Consider the following 6833-nt stretch of genomic DNA (forward strand, 5'->3'; position numbering starts at 1 on the left):
GTGAAATAAATTCTTGCTGTCAGAGCTCTTTTCTTTCCTCCCACTTCCCTCTCCATAAAGTTCTATTGTACAAACTTCGTCAGTTAAAAAAAAGAGCTAAGTTATGCTTTAAATTTGCTTCCATGTGAAGTGAACTGCAATACTTGTCTCTTGACTCTTTTGTGTTCTTTGAAAGTTGAAAGTAATAATACAAGCAATGACGATATTCAATCCTATTAATATTATAAATGTGAAAGTTTGTGAGTTTGTGGGTTTGTGGGTTTGTGTGTTTGGATGTTTGTATGTTCGGATGTTTGTTCCTCAATCACGGAAAAACCGCTCCACCGATTTGGCTGAAATTTTCCACATACATAGTTAATACACCCGATTAAACAATAGGCTACTTTTTGTCACAATAGCGCACATACGTTTTTCCCAGGACCCCCACAAAACCCAAACTCACACCACTATCTCTGCAATCTCACACACTTTGGACCCCGATTTGGCTGAAATTTTCCACAAACATAGTCCCTACACTCGATTGCGCAATAGGCTACTTTTTGTCACAATAGCGCACATACATTTTTCCCTGGACCCTTTGGATGTTCGGATGTTTGGCGGTCAATCACGCAAAAACCGCTCCACCGATTTGGCTGAAATTTTCCACAAACATAGTTATTACACTCGATTAAACAATAGGCTACTTTTCGTCACAATAGCGCACATACGTTTGTGCCAGGACCCCCACAAAACCCAAACTCACACCACCATCTCTGCAATCTCACACACTTTGGACCATAGCAAGCCACAAAATTCATATTGCCCTCTACAGCCTCGCCCCTAACACCACACAATCACATATACATATACTTTACCACTTTGACCCTCACCTTAACGATTCTCTAGGAGGCGCTCTTTAACGCTCCGGAGCAGCCATGTTTGCCCCCACCGCTCTGACAATCCGTGACACCACCCACCCATGTCAATACCCCTAGGCGGTCTAATAAATGCAAAAAAAAAAAGTTTTAAAAAAGTAAAAAAAATATAAAAAAAATAAATAAAAAGGATTAAAAATTCAAATCACCCCCCTTTCCCTAGAACACATATAAAAGTAGTTAAAAACTGTGAAATACATACATGTTAGGTATCCGCGCGTCCTAAATCGCCCGCTCTACAAAGTTATACAAATATTTTTCCTGTTTGATAAACGCCGTAGCGAGAAAAATGGTCAAAAGTGCCAAACTGCCATTTTTTCACTGTTTTGATTCTGCTAAAAATTTGAATAAAAAGTGATCAAAGCAATAACATTTCCCAAAAATGGTAGAACTACAAAGTACACCCGTTCCTGCAAAAAAAGACACCCTATACATCCCCGTACACGCAAGTATAAAAAAGTTACGGCTGTCGGAATATGGCGAGTTTTCAAAAAATAATTTTTTAACACAGTTTTGGATTTTTTTTAAGGGGTCAAAATGTAAATAAAACCATATAAATTTGGTATCCCCGGAATCGTAACGAAACACAGAATACAAGGGACATGTCATTTTGGTTGCACAGTGAACGCCGTAAAACCAAAGCCCGTAAGAAAGTCGCAGAAATGCATTTTTTCTTCAAACCCACCCCATTTTGAATTTTTTCCCTGCCTCCCAGTACATTATATAGAATAAATAATGGTGGCATCATGAAGAAAAAATTGTTCCAGGAAAAATTAAGACCTCATATGGCTCTGGGAGCAGAGAAATAAAAAAGTTATGGGGTTTAGAAGGAGGGGAGTCAAAAACGAAAATCAAAAGGAAAGGGTTAACTTCAAATACTTCTGTCCCAAAGTCACTATGTAAAGTTTCTCACAACACTGTATATATAGCAGCTCAAATACAAAGTAACTTCAAAACAAAAGTCTCCCGTATTCTCAGAATTACAGAAAAAACAAGATACAAACTTACATTTCATATCCCATACCATATACACAGTACGAAAACCTTACCCACGCCTGTATATACCCACTTCTACAATCACCGCAGACGAAGTCGCGGGTACCAGCTAGTTAAAAATAAATTGACAATAAGCAATGGCACTGGTTGACTTTGTGTTCCTTAATAATGGCATTGAATTTTTTAAATACCTGGTATCTAGCAGAGTTTTTTTTACAACATGAGGAAAACTCTTTCTAAACCTTAGAGCATCTATCCCCTTCAGCTAAGCCGCTGTCATATGCATTTTTGGGTAAAGTCAGGTCTGCATGATCCATTTTTCACTATTTTTAGAGTATAGCTCAGATTTGAAGGGCAGACCCTCCAGGAAGGAGCTGGGAAGATGATTCCTTGTTGCAGAGAAAAAAAAAGAATTGTGGAATTCAAGTTGAGCAGTGACAACAAGAATGTTAAATCCTCACGCAAGAATCCAATGTTTTCCCTTCAGCTCTGACATGCCCATTACAAGTTAATGATGTGACAGGTCCGCAGGCTAGTCAAAGTCTACTTACACCGACACTAAAATACAATCCGCTGCTGAGAGTTTTTATTTTTTTGCTCTGCCCCAACTCAGGAATTATTATAAAGGTCACAACGCAAGCGTCAGTCAGCACAATAAGGAACCATTTTAATTAGGCCAAAAAAAACCATGACAAACGCTAATCAAAGAAGCGTCATCCATTGGAAATAAATGCTTAATATTTGCGGGTTCATAAAGTTTATCAAGTCGGTAATAACATCTGATTACTGGTTGGCCACTGTAATGTGTCTGAATCCATTTATCTGGACACAGCCTTGCTTGACTCTTCGTTCACATCTGCGATGGTATTCCATCCAGGGAGTCTGCATGGGAACCACCCCGAACGGAATACCAAATGCAGTTGCAAGCGCTGTGCAGTAAAAGTACACGGACCCCAAAGACTATAATGGGGTCCGTGTGCTTGCCGCATGGATCATGCAGACAGGAAAGTAGATTGTGAAGTATTTTCCTTTCTGCATGATTCCTGCGGAGATCTGGCGGCATGTGCACGGACCTCATTATAGTCTATGGGGATCCGTGTGCTTTTACTGCACAGCGCTTGCAATTGCGTTTGGTATTCTGTTCGGGGGTAGGGTGGGGTGCCCATGCGGACTCCTCTGGACAAAATACAAACACAGATGTGAACCAACCCTAAGTCTGTTATTTAAGTGGTCAAAACAATAAGGAAGTAATTTGCATCTCCTAGAAGGAAATGTGACACTGATTGGAGTTTTTAGCTTGTTTGTTTTTATGCAAATTTTGAGGAGATGGGTTCCAACAAAAAAAAAAATCTGACACATCCTCAGCAGGTAGAAATTACTGTCTGGCTTTTCTCCAAAAATAAAAACACAAAACAAATAAAAACCAGATTACATTGGGTAATTAGAAAATACTGTAAATTCTTTTAAACAACAATTTGATGGTCCGGTAACTCCAACACTTGTTAAGATAATTAATTGCATTATGTAATATTTTATGTAATTGATTTTAATTAAAAATTTCATTAATGTAATTTAATTCATTCTGCAGCCTGAATGTATTCTCATACATTGCTGAAGGCATGGTCAAATCTGTCAATCAAGCTCTCTGACAATACTATTACTAAAGGTATAAAATCATAGTCAGCCAAACACATAAGTCTATGGAGAGGAGAGGGAGAGAGAAAAAAAAGAAATATGTTTATCACATTGAACCAGGGCTTGATTGTAGGGACAAGTGAAGGAAATAATGTCAGGAATCTCTATATACCTGCTGTTGTTTTTAAGCTTACCATGCCAAACCTTGAAGCTTCTGCAGCTTTAAGGTCTCTCCTATGCTTATCCAATTAACAGCTGAGAAGACAAATATAAAGGGAGTCTATCATTGGCTCTAAAGATTTTTAAGTAAGCATATAATTGCATAGCCTTCCTAATGGTTATTCCACACATACCTTTTGTTTACTAATCCTCCCAGCCATTTTTTAATAAGCCCACTTTTATTGATATGCTAATTAACCAGCATGGAGCACTGGAGGTTCACTGAGCACTGTCTGCTGTGTGTAAACAGGGGGGAGGTGAGAGTAGGGAGGCTGCTGATGATGATGATTCTGATGACTCATCATTACTTTCCATCAATAAGATTTTAGCTTAGAAGGAGCTTAGAAAGAGCAGAGCTTGGGTCTATAGCGAAGGATTATGTAGATAATCTTGTTTCCCTTAGTCCTAACAGTGGCACAATGTGGGGTATTTCGTGCCCCTGTGTGCTGGTAGGACAGGCGGAATTTTAATTAGCCATGTATTAATTTCACATGGCTTGTTCCCTTTAAGAGGGCACAGATACCTCCCCCCTGTGCGTAAATAACAAGTAATAATACATACATTCCAAAATAAACAACAATAGGGGGGGGAATCCTTGTGCCGCTGTTAGGACTAAGGGAAACAAGATTATCTACATAATCCTTCGTTCCCTGTCGTCCTTACCAGCGGCACAATGTGGGGAAATAGCAAGTAATCCCCATAAGGGTGGGAGATTAAACACAAGCCGAATGTAATACAGTGCGCCCGAAGGCAGTAGCTTCTGAGCCATACCGATCAAGTCGGTAGTGCTTCACAAAGGTCAACTCTGAAGACCAGGATGCTGCCGCACAAATTTGGTCCAAGGTGAGAGCCTTGACTTCTGCCCAAGAGGTCGAGACTGCCCGCGTCGAGTGGGCCTTTAGGACGGTCGGCGGAGGTAAGTTCTGACTCACAAACGCCAACTTGATTGCTTCCTTTACCCAGCGAGAGATGGTGGCCTTAGAAGCCTTGCGGCCTCTATGGCCACCTACATAATTTATTAACAAGTTCTCAGATCTCCTGAAAGCGCGTGTGCGCTGAAGATAAATCTGCAGGTTCCGGACTAAATCTAGGGTATGCCACTTCTCCTCCTCAGGGGAAGTGGGCATGGGAAAAAAGGTTGGCAAGCAAATGAGCTGACTCACGTTCGCCCTAGAAGAAACTTTCGGCCTGAATCCTGGCAGAAATCTCAACTGAACACGGTCTTCAAAGAAGGCAATGTAAGGAGCTTCAGATGAGAGTGCTTGAAGCTCCCCTACTCTTTTTGCCGAGGTGATAGCGAGGAGAAAAGATACCTTATAGGTCAGCCACTTTAGATCCACCTCCTCCAGGGGTTCGAATGGAGCAACACAAAGTGCCGTTAGGACCTTGTTGAGGTCCCATTGGTGGACAGGAGCAGAAACTGCTGGTCTCAGCCTAGTTGCCCCTTTGATAAAGGTGCTCACTAAAGGATCCTGAGACAACCGCCTCCCCAGATAGGCGGACAAAGCGGCTACATGTACCTTCAGGGTAGAAGCTGCAAGCCCTCTGTCTAGGCCGTCCTGAAGGAAATCCAGGATCGCCCTCACAGGGGGATCGGAGGAGTCCACTTCGTGATCCGTGCACCAGGCCTGGAAAATATTACCGATTCTACGGTAATTCTTATTGGTCAAGGTGGCTCTGGCGCTGGCTAAAGTCCTTAGGACGCCTTGAGACAGTCCTCTATTCCTTAATAGGGACTGGTCAACCTCCAGGCTGTCAGATTGAATCTCCTCAGATCGTGGTGTCTCAGCTCTCCTTGTGTCACCAGATCTGGGAGGGGGGGAAACCTCCAATACCTGCCTTGACTCATCCACATGAGCTGGGCAAACCAAGTCCTTTTCGGCCAGAACGGGATTATGGCAATTCCCGAGACTTGGTCCTGTCTGATTTTCATCAATACCTTGGGTATGATGGAAACTGGAGGGAAAATGTATATCAGCCTGAACCTCCATGGGATGGACAGGGCATCCACTGCCAAGGCATTGTCCTCCTGGTACAGAGAGCAGAAGGTTTCCACCTTGGCGTTGAGTCGGGTTGCCATGAGGTCGACATCCGGAAGGCCCCATGTTTGGACAATCTGATGGAATATGTCTTGATTGAGAGACCATTCTCCTGATACAGGGATACCCCGACTCAACTGATCCGCTACTATGTTCAGGGAGCCCTTGATGTGAACAGCGGATAGGTGGGTCATATTCTTCTCTGCCCACGTAAAGATCAAGTTCGCCTCTCTCAGTAGGGCTGGGACCCTGGTGCCGCCTTGTTTGTTCAAGTATATTACCGTCGTCATATTGTCTGACCGGACCTTGACTGCCTTCCCTTCGAGAAAAGGGGCGAAGTACTTCAGTGCCAGATAAACTGCTTTTAGCTCCTTCAGGTTGGAGGTTCCTACCTCTGGATTCCTCCACAGACCCTGGACAGTCCTGCCGTCCAGGTGGGCTCCCCATCCCGAATGGGACGCATCTGTTGTCAACAGGGTCCAACAAGGTTGAACCGAGGACCTTCCGTCTTTCAGGTGTCTCCACCATCTGAGGGAAAGACGGGTACCGGGAGAAAGGCAGATCTTCCTGTGCAGTCCCCGTGGAGATCCGTTCCAGGCTCTCAACACTTCCATCTGAAGGGGACGCAAGTGCCATAAAACCCAAGGGACCGCCTTGGCTGAAGAAGACATCAGGCCTAGGACCCGCATGGCGGTGCGAATGGTGATCCATCGGGACCTGAGAAGGCCCCGAACCGAAGCTTCTATTTTTGCTCGCCTTGGACGAGATAGGAAAATCTGCATGCTCTGGGAATCCAGAACAAACCCTAGGAATTTCCTCCGGGTGGATGGCACTATTTCTGACTTCTCCCAATTGATCAGCCAACCTAACTCCTGGAGGAAGGTGATGGCTATCTGGAGGTGGTGATGGAGAATTGAAGTAGACTGAGCTTTTATAAGCCAGTCGTCGAGGTAGGGAACCACGAAGAGGCCTTGAAGTCTGAGAGCGGCGGCAACTGGTGCGACCATCTTGGTGAATACATACGGAGCTG

This window comes from Leptodactylus fuscus, chromosome 7 (genome assembly GCF_031893055.1).
Source record: "Leptodactylus fuscus isolate aLepFus1 chromosome 7, aLepFus1.hap2, whole genome shotgun sequence".
NCBI classification, from domain to species: domain Eukaryota; kingdom Metazoa; phylum Chordata; class Amphibia; order Anura; family Leptodactylidae; genus Leptodactylus; species Leptodactylus fuscus.